Source organism: Oreochromis aureus, linkage group 3 (genome assembly GCF_013358895.1).
Source record: "Oreochromis aureus strain Israel breed Guangdong linkage group 3, ZZ_aureus, whole genome shotgun sequence".
Taxonomy (NCBI): domain Eukaryota; kingdom Metazoa; phylum Chordata; class Actinopteri; order Cichliformes; family Cichlidae; genus Oreochromis; species Oreochromis aureus.
Genome location: NC_052944.1, coordinates 98,786,770 through 98,803,765, shown reverse-complemented (window position 1 = coordinate 98,803,765; position 16,996 = coordinate 98,786,770). Strand labels below are relative to the sequence as shown.

Sequence of the window (16,996 nt, the reverse complement as noted above, 5' to 3'; positions counted from 1 at the left end):
TTGCTGAGCTACACTGTTCAATAAAACAGCTGGCATAGAACTTTGTTCCTCTCCTGTAATTTTTGTGTTTTTGACTTTAATTGGAATTGGGAAGCTGAGATCTACCTATTGCTAATCTGAGGAATTACTCTCCATTGTGGCAACTACACTTCACACTAATTATTCCTGCTGAGTTTGCAGAGAACTGCACACACACTGATTTACTGTTTGGGAGACTAGAAAAATGTTAGTCTTGAACTGGCTGCGTAATGCAGACAGGGTAGGACCCGAATATAACAGTGAAACACCTTCAAGCAACTTACAGAAGTCCAGACGCTTTCCTTTCCAAGCTCCTTAGACTACGATGACCTGGATGACTGAGAACCTTCACAGGAAAAATGAAACACACTGAACAAAGAATGAATGCAAGACTTTCACAATAAAACAGCAAACAAAGGAACGCCACACTGACACGTGAGCTTGACAGAGGAGTGGAGGAAAGGTAGACGAGAGTGAGCGAGGGAAAGAGGAGACAAGAGAGACATGACGGGCTGATGAAATATAGAATGGAGCACAAGGACTCACACAAACACACACAAACACAGACACACACAAAGAGATAGGGGGGATCTAATGATCAAGGAACTAAACAGGAAGTATAAGAAACTCAAAGCAGCATAACTAAGACTGTAAATGAACCAGAACATAAAACATAATATAAAATATCACCAAAACACGAGAAACGCAAAGTGCTGGGTAAAAAGGAAGGTTTTACTCATCAATGAAAGTTGAAAGCTTGCACTTACAAGGTGACTACCAATAAAAATGAGTGTGCATTGCTGTCAGGGCTGCAATGATTCATCCAGTAAATCGAATGACTTGTTAATAAAAATATTTGTTTGATGCTTTGCATTGAGGCGCATTGTTGAATTTGCAGGGACACAATAACCTCAGATTAAATGTGCAAACCACTACAGTTATGTTATAAATAATAAACAATAATAACAACAATAATAAGGTCAATATAAGTGATTGGGGAGCCATGTTAGGAATAATAAAGAAATAATAATAATAATAATGATAATAATAATAATAATAATAATAATAATAATAATAATAATAATAATAATAATAATGATGTTAATTTAAGTAACTGTTTTCGACTCAACATCACATATTATGCATCAAAGAGTAAAATCAGGTTAAGTGCATAATCAGCATCTGGAGGAGCTCCTTATCCTTCTCTTTACTGCTCACCTCTTACAAAGTGTTCACACAGTTTGCTAGCTTCTTTCAACCTGCTAGCTACGCTAACAAGTCCACTGCCTGCACGTGACTCAGTCAAATGACAGACAGCAGAGCTAGCTGCTCTGCTAGCTAAGCTAACTCATGTTAAAGGTCAAAGAAATGAGGTGATGCTGCTGGGAGGTACATCACAGACTAGCAGAATGTAGTTATTAACAGGGTTCATACGCCTTTTTCAGGGTCAAATTCAAGCATTTTTAAGCACTTTCAAGGTCCCTTTTCAAGCACATCCCCCCCCCCCAAAAAAGAATGCATGTTTCAATGCGCATCACCTCAGTAAGACCATGTGAAAAGACACCGTAGCTCCCCTTTTGTTAAGACATAGAAAAAGGCACCACACAAAAATATTGCAAAAGGAAACGGTCGCCTTATATACATAGTGTATAAACTCAAAATGCACATTTCACTTAAAAATTAAAATGTGAAAATGTGAACAAATCAACTTGTTAGAGATATTCTTCTCCTGTTGAAAAAAAAAACAAAAAAGAAATAAGTCTTCTTATCAGATATTGATGCTTCTTTCCTGTGTGACAAAAAATAGGAGACAGATGTTTGTTTGTTGTTTGTTGTTTTAAGTTAATTCCCAATAAAACTGTTTTGTTGCTAACTACATTGCTTTCTGTATTATTGCTGAAGTCCTAAATGATCATGTTTAAAGTGTTTGTGCTAATAACATCATGTACAGTCAGACAGGCATGCAGAACAGCACTGACTGTTTAAGTAGTTTAATGTGTAGGTGGCGATAAACACATTTTGAATGAAAGCCGGGGAACTTTGGTAGCACAGAAACAAGTGGCTATTCTTTGTGACCATATAGATCGGTCCCTCATATTACCATTATTTCACCCAAAGGCACAAAATTAATGCTCAAAAAAGCTGCAGCAATACACACAAATATAAACAGTACTTGGTAACAACTTTGCTTTTAGCCTCTAACCCTCTGGGGTCCAGGGTATAATTGGCTGCTTTTGACTACCTTTGATTTGGCCTCTATATTTCACCTTTAAAAACTGTTTATCTTGCCAATCTGTAATTTTCTCATTTTGACATAATGTGTCAGCACAATTTATCTAAATTCAGACAAAATTTAAAATACAAGTAGAAAGTGATATTTTTGACTGTAAAAACCACAAGCATGTTTAAGGAATCATTTTCATAACTTGAAATGCAAATACAAATTGTACATTTTTAAAAAATTATGCACAAGTTTTGCAAACAACGTTATCTGGTACTATTTACCTAAAAATGCAGCCAAGGCTCAGACGTTTTAAATATAACCATTCAAAACTATTTACAGAACAATCAGGTGTTCTGCATCAAATAAGAAGGCACACAAATTATTTATGCAACTCCAAAAAATAGTTTGTGTCCACTACAAGACAGAGGAGAACAGCACAGGGATAAACCTGCAGGTCTGACAGCAGGGGTCCGTTCTTCGTACCTCGCTAAGTAAGTTAGCCGGATTTGAATGTTGACGATTTCGCGTGATCTTGGATCATTCGGTTCTCCGAAGCTCATCCGGGACTTGCTGTCATAGCAACAGATCCGTAAGCGTAAACCTGCTCGGGAGCAGGCTTACTTTATGTAAACAGGATTAGATCGTGGCCACTCAGGTATGTCCGCTGCAGTTATATGAAAGCAACAGCGATATTTCTCCACTGTTTTACCATAAATAAATATCATCAATGTAACTAAAGATAATGCAGTATTTGATTCTTTTATTGATTTCATACAGATACATACAGGTCATTTCCGAAAAAAAGGGAAATGTACTAGTAATCATTCTATTCCATGTATTTGATTATTTCAGATGTAATTCATATTTTAGAGTAGTAATAGTAAAACACTTCGTGTAATCAAGATGAGAGACCACGGCTATAAAAGCGAAGGTGGATTTGGGAAGTCTGTCGCAGCCATGTCCTGTCCGTTTGTACGCGAGCAACCCATTGCGGAAGGTGCAAGATTGATAAGGAGAGTTTCCAGAATTCAGCGTATATTGCGGGATAGACAGGATCCTTCCTGTCCTTCCTCCTCCTGATGTGTGTATATATATATATATATATATATATATATATATATATATATATATATATATATATATATATATATATATATATATATATATACACACACACACACACACACGACGGGTGCAGGACCACCACCTGTCTTTATTTGCTCTGCCCTTTTCTTGGTTGCTGTTATAAACAAACAAACAGATTATTTCAGGGTCTCTTGTCATAGACTAAAAGCAATATAAGTGATAAATATTACCATTCTGTGGAATATTCTTATATTTCACTTTTACTTTTTCCCATGTTCTAGTGGGTCCTGTTGTGGCTCTAATGTGAAAGAGGATATAATGTAATATAATATAATAAATTACTTACGAGTTTAATTTGTCAGCAACTTTCTGCCAGCCCTCTCTCCTTGCTTTTGCAGCCTTTGCAGTGTTCCCTTGGGTTTTAATTAAACTCTGAAACTCCTGATATCCCTCAATCAAGAGTTCTTGCTCTGCTGCCGTAAAATACTGAGCGCGCTCCTTCGACATCTTCGCCGACCAATCACAGGGTTGCCGATCAATGTTTCTACTATTGATGCGTAGCCCCTTTTAAGCCACCCAGTGATCTCGCATTACTTCATCCAGCTGTACTAATCGTCAACAACAGGTGTGTTCGGAGAACCGGATTAGCGAGCTCAAGGTTAGCGCGATGATTTGATCTTGGATATGTCATTTGATCTTGGATGTAGTAAGCGAGGTACGAAGAACGGACCCCAGGTGTGTCACTCAGCATTTACACTGCAACCTGCCTTTGGTGGCTTTAAGGCAGCAACTGTGACGTTCACTAGTAGAACTGACACACAAAACAAAAAAACGACTACACACTAACTACACAAGACAACACACTAACTTGAGACTCCAAACACGGGAAACGTCACAAATCTCTGAAGTATCAAAACTCTCTCTCTTTCGCTCACTCGCTCTCTCTCTTGCCAGTCACTCCTAAAACTTCCCCCCTCTTCCCAAAAAACCAAATACCACATGTTGCCGTATCATTTTTTGATTGGTCGACATGGTACATTTTTCCACCAACAGGGAAGGAGTGTTTTTTCTTTTTTCACTCACAAGCAAATCGTGTTTGCTAGCACTCTCCTTTAGTGGTGTGCGATACTGGATATTTTGGTATCGATCCAATACCAAGTAAATACAGGCCAGTATCGCCGATACCAATGCCGATACGATACTTTTCAATAAATAAGGTGGATGCCTCATTGAATTGCTAAATCGCAATTAATTTTCATGACCTTAAGTGTTTTTTGTGATGTTTCCTTTGGTATTATTAATTAGTTAAAACCCAGGATATAATTAGGAGAAATAATAATAATAAAAATGTTTTATTATTGTGGCGGGTCGTGGTCTGCGATGCCACTGCAGGTGAGATGGACTCACCTTCACTGCATCTACAATGATGCCTCGCCGGCTTAAAACCTGTGCGCTGCTCGTGCTGTTGTTGTTTTTGATGTTGATGTGTACAGCTGGCAGCAGGAGGGCTGCAGCCGTTGAATGTAGGCTACTGTTACAGCAACCGTGTGGACAGCCCGTGGCTTCCCCCAGCTGGCAGCAGGAGGGCTGTGTACAGCTGGCAGCAGGAGGGCTGCATGGTCCTGCGTGCTGGCCGTCTGCCCAGCTGCCTGTGAGCCCCAGCTCACTTCCACGCCTGCTGCGCCACGACTGCTTGCCATATGGGTGGCCATCAGGCCAGCTCTGGGCCTTCCGCTGGAGGCACGGCCGACCACCAGAGTGGACACTTCCCCGTCACTGGGCTGGGGCACGGGGCGCCGATGGTCCAGGCCGATTCCCTCGCCTGCTCGTGGGGTGGGGTGAAGCGGGCTAGGGGGGTATGTGGCAGGGCGTGTTCTGCGATGCCGCTGCAGGTTTGGTGGTGGTGATGTGTGTGCCCTGCCGGATGATCTGATATCGTCGTGTCGGTGTTGTTCCCAGATCATCATGAAAATGTTGTTCCAGGTTCAACATTGCAAGTGACAAATCACATTGTTGTGACGTTCTTCTTTTGCGCGCCAAGCCATTCGGTTTTTCCCGAAGTCGCAAAAGTATAACGTCATAACATTCTGGTCACTTGCAATGTTGATCCTGGAACAACATTTAGTATGATGATCTGGGAACAACACCGACACGACGATATCAGATCGTGCACGGCTGCCAGCGGGAGAGCTGAAGCCGTTGAATGTACTGTTACAGCAACCGTGTGATTATTTTAAGAATAAATGATACTGCGAAGCATGAAAATGCCATCGGGTCTGCCGTGGTGGCGATCCTTTTTTTTTTTTTTTTTTTAAATCTCATGTGCACGCAAACCAGTAAACAAATTAAAACAAATACTGTTGATAAACTATAATAAAAAATTACAATTAAAATTCTCAACAACAAAAATATATATATATAAAAACACCCAGCACGCCCCTGTGGGCGGTTTATCCTTCAAGCTCGGGTCCTCTACCAGAGGCCTGGGAGCTTGAGGGTCCTGCGCAGTATCTTAGCTGTTCCCAGGACTGCGCTCTTCTGGACAGAGATCTCTGATGTTGTTCCCGGGATCTGCTGGAGCCACTCGCCTAGCTTGGGAGTCACCGCACCTAGTGCTCCGATTACCACGGGGACCACTGTTACCTTCATCCTCCACATCCTCTCGAGCTCTTCTCTGAGCCCTTGGTATTTCTCCAGCTTCTCGTGTTCCTTCTTCCTGATATTGCTGTCATTCGGAACCGCTACATCTATCACTACAGCCGTCTTCTTCTGTTTGTCTACCACCACTATGTCCGGTTGGTTAGCCACCACCATTTTGTCCGTCTGCATCTGGAAGTCCCACAGGATCTTAGCTCGGTCATTCTCCATCACCCTTGGGGCATCTCCCATTTTGACCTCGGGACTTCCAGGTTATACTCGGCACAAATGTTCCTGTACACTATGCCGGCCACTTGGTTATGGCGTTCCATGTATGCCTTGCCTGCTAGCATCTTGCACCCTGCTGTTATGTGCTGGATTGTCTCTGGGGCATCTTTACACAGCCTGCACCTGGGGTCTTGCCTGGTGTGATAGACCCCAGCCTCTATGGATCTTGTACTCAGAGCTTGTTCTTGTGCTGCCATGATTAGTGCCTCTGTGCTGTCTTTCAGTCCAGCTTTGTCCAGCCACTGGTAGGATTTCTGGATATCAGCCACCTCCTCTATCTGCCGGTGGTACATACCGTGCAGGGGCCTGTCCTTCCATGATGGTTCCTCGCCTTCCTCCTCTTTCTTGGGTTTCTGCTGCCTGAGGTATTCACTGAGCACGCTGTCAGTTGGGGCCATCTTCGTGATGTATTCGTGGATGTTTCTTGTCTCATCCTGGACTGTGGTGCTGATACTCACCAGTCCCCGGCCCCCTTCCTTCCGCTTAGCGTACAACCTCAGGGTGCTGGACTTGGGGTGAAACCCTCCATGCATGGTAAGGAGCTTTCTTGTCTTTATGTCAGTGGCTTCTATCTCCTCCTTTAGCCAGCCTATTACCCCAGCAGGGTACCTGATCACTGGCAGGGCGTAGGTGTTGATAGCCCGGATCTTGTTCTTACCGTTCAGCTGACTCCTCAGGACTTGCCTGACCCTCTGCAGGTACTTGGTGGTTGCAGCTTTCCAGCTTTCCCATTCGCCTGTGGGATCCCCAGGTACTTGTAACTGTCCTCTATGTCTGCAATGTTGCCTTCTGGTAGTTCAGTCCCCTCAGTTCTGACTACCTTCCCTCTCTTTGTTACCATCCGACTACACTTCTCCAGTCCGAATGACATTCCAATGTCATTGCTGTATAGCCTGGTAGTGTGGATCAGTGAATCGATGTCTCGTTCACTCTTGGCATACAGCTTGATGTCATCCATGTACAGGAGGTGGCTGACAACCGCTCCGTTCCGTAGTCGGTATCCGTAGCCAGTCTTGTTAATGATCTCACTGAGGGGGTTCAGGCCTATGCAGAACAGCAGTGGGGACAGAGCATCTCCTTGGTAGATCCCGCACTTGATGGTGACTTGTGCTATGGGCTTGGAGTTGGCCTCTAGTGTTGTGTGCCACATCCCCATTGAGTTCCTGATGAAGGCTCTCAGGGTCCTGTTGACCTTGTACAATTCTAGGCATTCCAGTATCCAGCTGTGGGGCATTGAGTCATAGGCCTTCTTGTAATCAATCCAGGCTGTGCACAGGTTGGTCAGTCTGGTCTTGCAGTCTCGGCTGACTGTTCTGTCTACCAGTAGCTGGTGTTTTGCGCCTCTGGTATTCTTGCCAATCCCTTTCTGTGCCGGGTGTCTCTCGTTAACTAGCACCTGGTTCATTTGTGCTGCCAGGTCGCTATGGTCTGCCCTCAGATCCACTAGCCACTGAGCATTGCCGTTATGGGTTGTGTTTTGCTCCCATATGCTCTTCCAGTATTGCTCCGTCTCCAGCCTTGGTGGTGTTCCCTTGCCACTGAGAGTCAATCTCTAGCTGTGAGAGCAGTCCCTTCTTTCGAATGTTGGAACACTGAGCTATTAGTTGTTTCGCCATCATTGTGGATGTTGGGTATCGAAGAATCCATAGGTCCCTTATCCTATTAATGTAACCCCTTCCGCCAGGGTTACTTGCGTAGTAGCATTCCAACAACGCCCTGTTTTCGTCTCTTGCCCACCGATGCCTTCTTGTTCCAGTAGCCCACTTGTCGTCAGGGTGCCCTGGTTCCTCAACACCTGACGCGGACCTTGTTGATCTGGGCGACGTCCGAGCCGGCATGCCTTCATGTTTATCTGTCTCGCTCATGTCTGCGGTAGGCTCACTTTTGCATAGGGGGTCTAGCCTTAGGACCCTTACTGGATACAGACGCCCCAGGCAGGAATCGAACTTGCGATCTTCTGCTCCAAAGGCGCAGAAGTTTAACCACTACGCTATCCAGCTGCTATATATATATATATATATATATATATATATATATATATATATATATATATAAAAAATAAAATAATAATTAATATGTAAACAACTTAACAACCCCCAAAGTGTCTAAGTCACATGACGTGTCAGCGCAACACCGAAACATAAAAGTTATGAGCAAAGTGCTCTCCACTGAGTCCAGCGACCTGGTTGTTCCGTTTTTGCCGAAAGCACAGCATAGCAAACAAGCAGAACTCAAAGTAAAGAATCGATCTCACCAGGCTAGTATCGATCCGATACCGATGCCGACTTGGGATCGATACTATCGATATTTGGATCGATCCGCCCACCACTACTCTCCTTGGAAAACGCAGTTTTTACAGTTTCTTACAGTAAACACCAGTTTTATTCAGAAAAAAACAAAACACATCGGTTTTACGTGGTCTATCAACACAATTTAAAAACTGGTATATCGTTTGAAGTCCGCACGTTCGACCCAAGTTGAAATGGAGACTCTGGGTCCGTCGACCCCAGAGGGTTAATCAGAAAGCCTTAAGTTAGCTAGTTATGTATTGGGCTAATGTTTAAAGCTTTCACCTGAGTAAATTAACTCATATTACTGCTAAGTAATGTTAGCTAAGTTCACAGCATATTCCGTAATAGCGCTGCCATACTGCATCACACTCAGTGCATTTCAATCATTTCTCCAGAGAGTTTGATAGCTAGCAAAATAATAATCATAATTTTAAAATAAAGCATGTGTAACGTACGCGTACTGGAAAATTATTTACTAGGACTCACCTATCATGCGACTGGAGAACGCAAACTCCGCCATTGTCGTTTTCCATCAACACTCATTAAAACAGCAGCCTACAGGTATGTTAGCGCACTCATGCCCGACTGTCTGAGGGAGGGGCGGGGTCACATATTGAAACAGACGCAAGGCAGCCCAGGCGGGGAAATTTTGCTTTTACATTTTGCGACTCATTTTATTTCTCTATCTGATAAGAAAACTATTCAATCAGATAGTTATCTATTATGAATGAAATACAGTTACACTTTCAAGCACTTTTAAGCACCACATCTGAAATTCAAGCACTTTTCCAACCTTAAAAAGACAACATTCAAGGATTTCAAGCCCCCGTACAAACCCTGTATTAAGAATAATATTTAATCCTTATTATCTGCTCCTCTCAACTCCTTTACCTCTGACAACAAGAACATTTAGCCAACAGTTTATTCGCTTTGGTGAAATTATAAACAGGCATCAGCGTGGTCACCTATACTGTCCTTTAGTGCTGGAGCAGCAGGAACACCAGTTAATCTGAAACCTGTTTTTCTCTCTGAAACAAAGTGACAGCAGGCTGAGTCAAAGACAGAAACCTTATTTAAACACCAAATATTCACCGGCTTTACTTCCTGATCCAGGATTCAAAGAGGACGTTGCACTGACTCAGCTTCCATGAACGTCTTCACTCTGCAGCGCTCTGCTGTCTGGACCAGGTCTGTGTAGAAACTGAGAAAATCCTCTGCTTCTTCTCTGTAACCGTCCTCTGTGTCTGCAGGCTGAAGTCACACTAAACACTTCACACCAGCAAAGAGTCTGAAGCTCACAGGTCAAAGGTCAGCTGCTGCACCTTGTGTGATATTAATTTGATCAATAATTAACTTGCAGCAGGTTTCTGCTCCAACACACTGAAAACAACCCTGAAAACAAATCAGATAATGTGGGTGTGTCTGCAGGCTTCAATAGATGAGCATTAAACACTTCACACCGACAAAGAGTCTGAAGCTCACAGGTCAAAGGTCAGCTGCCACACTGTATATAACAATTCACTTTTGAACAGTAGATAGCCTGTAGGCGTCTCTGCAGTGATAAACAGTTTATACATTAAACACTGAACCATAAAAGAGGCTTAAGCTGCAGCTCACAGGTCAAAGCTCAGCTGCTGCACCCAGTTATGAGTTTAAATAAATCATTAATCATTATCTTTTCCCTCTCAGCACTTTCACTTGGCCTTGGGGTGTTTTGACTGAGCTACACTGTATGTTTCAAACGTTGTAAATAAACTTGGAGTGATTTGGTTGTATCGATTTGTTTTTTGGTTTTATGTTTCCATGTAGATGAATGAAGACAGATTCACTCTTACCTTTTCAAAATGGCTATAAGGTAGACCACGTCTATGCTCTTCTGCCTCTTCACAGATAATCCCAGTGATTTTCCTTGGTCTGAAATTTCACCTGATCTTGTGATATTGAGAGTCATCTGCCTTTGAGGCAGCTAACCAAACAGTGTTCTCTAAACTCTTTAACTTTAATATACTTTGATATATTTCAGATTTCTGAGCTCTGCTCTGACTCCGTGCCAGTAGCTCCTTAATATGACTTTAGTTTGATCAATAATTAACCTGCAGAAAGTTTCTGTTCCGACTCTGCCACACTGAACAACCCTGACAACAAATAATATGATGTGGGTGTGTCTTCAGGCTTCAGCACAAAAAAAAAATACCCATACACCTTGTGTCAAAATTTGATTGATGACCCTAGCCTTGACCTTTTGACCCTTCCCCTCCCCCACTGGAAGTGTGTAATTTGATCCCTAAGCGTGACGAATTGCATCCGGAGAGGGGAGGGGGGGGACTCCGGAAGTGTGTAATATGATCCATAATCGCGCCACCTGTTGTGAGAAAAAAAATTTAAAGTTTTTAGAGGGAGGGGGGTCTGCGGAGGGAGGAGAATAAAAACAGAGAGGAGGGCGGCGCACACTTTTCTATGCACAGACACAAGATGGATCCTTTCATTCTGCAGCCCTGCGTTCCTCTGTACTTGGACGGGGAAGAGATCTGGGGATCAGAGAGGGAGGGGGGATCCTGAAGCATAGGGGTAACGCAGCTGTTGAGTCAGTGCTGTATAGAGACAGAGCGGCAGTTAGTTTTCCACAAACTCATAGTTTGAATTCTGGTTCAGTATTATGACAATTTTCTCAGTATTTCTTTTTTCAATAGCGGATGTAATTTTGCTTTCTTATATGACAGGCACAATAAAATAAAAAAACTTTATGATTATCTGACTAGTAACAAATTCTATTTTTATAGAGCAGGGTGGAGGCAGGCGCTTGTGATGAAAAGAAGAACTTTCTATCTGCTTGTAACCTACAGGCCGCCCACCTCGTATGTGTAAAAAATGAATATCCCTTAGCGAATACTTAGGATACTTACTTTTACAATTAAAACACAAGGTATTTTGGTTTTGTGGAGCCACTCCTTCTCAGACCAAAGTAAAAAGTTTTTCTTCATTTTTTTGAGCTACTTTTACAATGGGTTTTCTCAATAGACAGAAACCCTAAAAGAAAACGGCCCTGTTTTACGCATATCGAGGAGAAGTCAACAACCCCTCTAATCGTTATTAGTATTTCTTAATGCCTCCAGCCAAGCAAAGAATTTCATATTGGCCTCAACTCATTGTACGTGTAAAATAACCCTTAGTGAAAAAAAGCACAGCGCACATATTGAGAACTTGAATAAGTTTCGTCGGTTCATTACCTCCGAGAGATCGGGATGCTTCCTCCGTCTCCTACCATAAACGTATGGAAAAACCCCCCCAGAGAATTTATTATTTTGGTAAGAGAGAGAGAGAGAGCGAATCGAACAAACTTTTCTACAACACGATATACCACTCCGGGTCAGGAGGGGCGATATAGCACGGACCGGTCGGATGACTACGCCGGATGGAAGCATAACCGGAAGCGTGGCAGGGAGTTTCCCTTTGACCTTCATCCTGCTCCATGATCAGCCGTTAAAACTTTCCCCAATATTGCTCTAACGTAACAACAAAGTTTTTTAAGATCAGACAGATCACAAAACATTCCTCACACGCAGTCACTGAATTAGCATCTGTGGCACAAATAAGCTTCAGGGACTGACTTGTTTTTTTAGAACCGACCTTTGACACTTGGATGTTGGCTTAATTTTTACACAAAGAAATTTGACCCTAATAATAAAAAACACGATACTGTGGTGAATACTTACTTCAACTTTGAAGGGTTTTTTCACAGCTATTTATTTAGAAAAAAGTAAACACGTTACAAGGACACAATGCACATTGCAGAGTACATGAATGGGAATTGCTCCTCTCTATACTTACACTGCTCCCTAACAAATGCCAAGTCATTGTAACCCGGTAGAGAAAACTGCCTTTGTTATCCTTTCTTGTTTTCGCTTTATTTGTATAAATGTATTTTCATTCTTTTATTTTGAAAAGCAACATTTATTTTGAAAAAAGGAAGTGTGATCCTCCAGCAAACTTTATTTTTCCTGTTGCCGGGTCACAAGGGATAAATGCCTTTTTCATTGGTTGAAGGTGGTTTTAGCCCCGTCTTCCAAAACACCAGACCATCATTTCACATGAGCTAGGTCTTTTTGCACGTGGAAGTAGATGAGACAGGCCACGGATAGCTCATGCGGAATTTTCTAACATTTTGGTGAGTTGAGCCCATGTGTTTGAAAGAATAAAAATGTGTTAGTCTGTTGCTAAAAGTTGTTTCTTCTGTTCATACCGATTCGCGGTAATGCTGTTTGTGGTAGAATTTGTTTACTTGAAGGATGATTGAAAAAATCCATTATCTTGCTGTTTATACCTATTAATCACAATTTCATGGTTAAAATAATTTCATGTACAACGAGAGATATATTCAAAGCATGCATGTAATGTATTACTGTGGTAATGTGGAAAAGATAAAGAACTGAAGCTATAGCTGTGATACGAGAGAAGAAACGGAGCTGGCTGTGTGCAATAATGTTAATATTGTTGTGCAGGCTAGGTTTTTTTCCCTTGTTCGTGTGGAAGGAACTAAGATTCTGGATTACGATGGATTCTCTCCGGATGGAGATGGCGAGCCTGAGCCCGGACTGAACGTTGCAGAGGAACTTACTCTTCTTCCTCGACGGAGACTCCCAAGTGGTAACACACAAACCACAAACGAAAGAGAAAAAGAACTAGACTAAGAATTTCTGACTTGACAAATGACCAAAGACAAAAGGACAATTGAACATTGAGCTCAAAGGGACTATTTTTGGGGTTATTTTTGTTTGCCGGCTTATTCTTATTATTGTTATTGTTATTATTACCATTACTACTGTCAATGTGGAATTTGTGTCTTGTTTATTTCATTTTTGTGCAAAATAATAACCGTTGCTGCTCAAATTCCTGTCTCCAGCCATTTCATTCTGTATTCGCCTCGCTTTCTATTGTAGCCCTGCCGAACCTAGCAACTGGTCTATAGTTTGGCTGTCCTAAACTATTTTAAATGAGTCAGTGGTTACATCATCATCTCCATATTGTGTGTCCCACTTTTCAAGTTTCATTGAAGTGTATCCAAGTGCACAAGATGTAAAACAATCTATTAGTTTTTTAAGTCCCCGGTCTAACAAGATGCCATTCATTTAGGAGACTAATCATCCCAGATAGCAAGACGACATTGAATCTATGTTGATTTTTCATCCGAACCGTCGTATATGGTCGGGGTTGAAATGCCAATGTTGTAACAACATTGAAATACTGTGGTAAACCGACGGTCTTACTATAGAGACGTTGTAACGATGTTGATTCACCGTGTTTTTTTGTCATTGATATTTGATCTATTTATAGTCGACCAGGTGACAACAACAACGTCGAGAAAACGTCTATTTATAGTTGACGATCATTCGCCCGTCACCATCAAAACCATCGATTTGTAGTTGAGCATTAAATTGCATTGCAACTGATCGGGTATAAAGTACCAGAGAAAGTAGATTTATTGTTCATTTGTTATCAGTGACTTGGTCTAGTTCACCAGCTTTAAAAATCGTGTCACGTGCAATTTATGTATAGTTGACCGGGAAATTAAAGCAGCGATCACTTGGACTATTCCGCAGCACCCCTCTCACATTGGTACATCCCCCCAGGTATTCATTGTCTTCTACAGTAGAGCGGGACATTTGATTTACTCTCAGCGGAATTGACCGGAGAAGGCATCAGTTCATGCACTGCACTGGCCCGCACCACGATTAGTATAAGGTAAGAATGAATGATTTTTTTCCCTACTCGTTATTTCCATGTTTGCATTTGAATAACAGTAAAAAACTCGTTAATGTTGTACATTAACGAGTTTTTTTTTTTTACTGTTATTTACGTTGAAATTGTGTCTACTTCTTACAATCCGGCAACAAATAAATTGCACTGCGAACAAAGTATATCAACAAAGAAAACATTTTTGTTTCATAATTTCTTCGTTACATTCCCTTACAAAGCTAGCTTTAACGCTTCGAGGTTTCCTTTGTTCGCCTCAGCGCTTGACCCAGACTTTCGCTCTGTAGTTGCTTAGTACTACAAAAAATTCTAAATCTGTGATATATGATTGATAAACGTAAAGTTAACTGTATAAACGTGTTCAATGACTTTGTTACTTTTGATGATTGGAGAGCACTCGCTTCAATTCGCACACGAAAACTTTAGACTCAGTTTGAATGCTCACGCAGCATGCCCACGTGACTGTACGTTGCACGGTCACCTAACTTTACGTTGCACGCGTACGTGACTTTTCGTTTGTGCCTTGAATAATGAATAAGGCTACGTCCACACGTACCAGCGTATTTTTGAAACCGCGTTTGCACCTTTTGTCCACACGTAATGTATGTCTGGCCGTACATTGTGTTTGTATTTCCAGGCACATTTCACGAAGCAGAACGCAGTCTCCAGAGATATCCACGTGAACGCTGTGATACGTCTGACCTTCAGTCCGAAGAAGAAACCCAGACCAGTCTTAAAAGAAAGCACAAGTAAAACCTTTTTATTCACAAACATATCTTTGATTGTTAAGAATTTATGATCTTGTCTTTTATACATATCTGTGGTGCTTGCATACTGCAATATCACCACATAATATAGTCCAAAAGTGGAAGTTTGTAAACTTTTTAAAATGCAAAGCCGTGTACACTTGTGCACTTCAAAAATTCATTGTATACTGTACCTTCTTGCACGCCTCTGTTTCCTGTGTGTGTTGTTAGAAATCAAACTAACTTTAGGAAACAATATGCCAAAAGCATATTTACAATTACTTAAGACCGTTTTTAATTTCTTTTCTTTAGACCAAATCCCCTGTACACATATACGGACTCAGAGGATGAGCAGCCTACAAAAAAACGGTTTCCCCAGGCCCCTCGAGTGAAAATACCAGGTAATAAAATACTGTCTAGTGTCTGTGTACATATCTGTGTCTGACACGAGGAAACTTTTTGACAAGTTGTCTGTATTCTTAAATACTTAAAAAATTATCTTTTTCTAAACAGCCCTCATCACTCCGCAGTCTGCCCCCCAGCCCACTGATCATAATGCCCCACCCAGCTTCCGGCACCTTTCGCCACTCCGGCACAAACCGACACAGCTTTGCGATCTCGCCAGCATGCAGAGTCTGATGTCTTCCCTATAGATGGTATGCTTTTAAAAAAGCTTTAAAGCTGCATCACAATGTCATTGTACTCTTATCTAAAAAAAAAAAAAACAATTTATACTCCTGAATGTCATCTTGTTGTGATTTTGTTTTTCTGTAGATTCCAGAGACTCTGTGAGGCCACTATTACAAGGCAAGTTTGAAAATCTTGGAATTTCAGTTTACATGGTATAACAAATAAATGTGACAGGCAAAAACTAGTAAACACTTCTAGCAATTACAAGAACCAACAAATGAATATCCAACAAAAGGGAATAGAAATACATTGTACTGCCAATACTTTGGTTTATTCTTTGTATGACTTGAAAATCAGGCTTTAGGGAAAACTAAATGACATGTTTCTATCATCAATTACATGAAGTAAACACACAAGCACTTGCATACACATTTAAGACATGAGACACGCTAATTCCATCTCATAAAATGTGTCTATAGGTGAGACTCTTTGCGTTGATTGGTGCTGCTGGACCACACTGGAGGTGCGAGTCCGCCGTGTAATGGTTTATGCCATTACAAAGGAGCTGGCCTCTGTACTCAACTGGGCAGGGGAAAAAAACCAAGGACCAGACAAAGCAAAAAAGGGCATTTAAAGAGACAGCGCTGTGCAGATGCATATTTGGTAAGTTTTAACATTTATTGTAGTTTTATGAGCCTAAAGTGAACAATAAAGGGATCAATTGATGTGCTGGGTGCGTTTCACATTTCCTATGTCTGGTTTTTGCTATATTACTTTGTCTTTCTTAATAACAAGACTTTCATGTCCGGTTAATCTGGAGATGGAGTCTTTGGTCTTCGGCTTGTTTTGTCCTCGGGTTGTACACTTTGTACAGCCCCATGTTTTCTTTTCTTTTTTTTCTTTTTTTTTAAAGGATACACGGCACACCATGCTAAGACATATCACATTTTCAGCTTATAACTCTTTGGGAATCAAATGCGGCAGTTTGCTGATTTCCGCCTGGTGACTTTCATGTTTATCAGCCTAGGAGTTTACATACTTTCTCCCTGCTGAAGACAGTTAACAAGAGCTTATTCATGTGCTCTAATTCCCTTTTTTTGTCTTTGTTTTTTTGTGTGTGTGTGTCTATTTTTGTCCTAGATGGCCTGGCGCAGCAGGTAGGGGCGAACTCTATGTCTGAGTTGGTCTTTCCTCAAGCAGTCCAGAAATGGCTCAGATATGCTCCAGATCGTACGGGTGGCGCGCAGGACGCACATCATCCATCCCCATCCCCGAGTAAATAATAAAAAGTGACGTGAAACATAGAAATGTAAATAGGAAACTTT

General features: G+C 41.6%; 1 long non-coding RNA gene across 1 annotated transcript; it reads right to left on the bottom strand.

The window, feature by feature from the left end:
- Positions 1 to 303: 303 nt before the first annotated feature.
- Positions 304 to 10,632, bottom strand: LOC120438591. The gene is made up of 3 exons (XR_005612012.1): positions 10,380 to 10,632; positions 9,637 to 9,795; positions 304 to 364 (listed from the first exon to the last, which is right to left on the bottom strand). It is a non-coding gene; the product is annotated as an uncharacterized LOC120438591 (long non-coding RNA).
- Positions 10,633 to 16,996: the final 6,364 nt, after the last annotated feature.